The 410-nt window shown below is 33.7% G+C and overlaps 1 protein-coding gene across 2 annotated transcripts in view; it reads left to right on the plus strand.

Moving 5' to 3' along the window:
* The window catches only part of hexb (hexosaminidase B (beta polypeptide)), a 9903-nt gene that overhangs the window by 916 nt on the left and 8577 nt on the right, over positions 1 to 410 (plus strand). The window lies entirely within an intron of this gene.

A 410-nucleotide genomic window follows, 5' to 3' on the forward strand; every position in this document is an offset into this window, starting at 1 on the left:
ACTATATTTCTGCATTACAAGTACTTTCACTTTTATACTTTACATTCAGGGTGCAAAATTACCTTTATTGCCCATCAGCCAATTGGCTAGTGAATATTCACATTTTACCAGCCACTCAATAAATTATGGTACCATTGTTGTTGTGTTTTGACTGATGGTGAAGGAAGAAAATCTCCCAACCACTTGCATATTTTTCCAGCATTTAGCGGATGGATGGTGCTTATTTTGTAACCTGTTCATGTTTAACTAACAGTACCTAGGCCTACTTACTTTAACTTAAATGTGTCATTTAAGCAGGATAATTTTTTTTATTGGAGTATATTTGAATTGCATCATTGCTACTTTTACTTGAGTAATTGATAGATACTTCCTCCACCACCTCCATAATATTTATTCATAGCTGTTTAAGG

This window comes from Etheostoma spectabile, chromosome 16 (genome assembly GCF_008692095.1).
Source record: "Etheostoma spectabile isolate EspeVRDwgs_2016 chromosome 16, UIUC_Espe_1.0, whole genome shotgun sequence".
NCBI classification, from domain to species: Eukaryota; Metazoa; Chordata; class Actinopteri; order Perciformes; family Percidae; genus Etheostoma; species Etheostoma spectabile.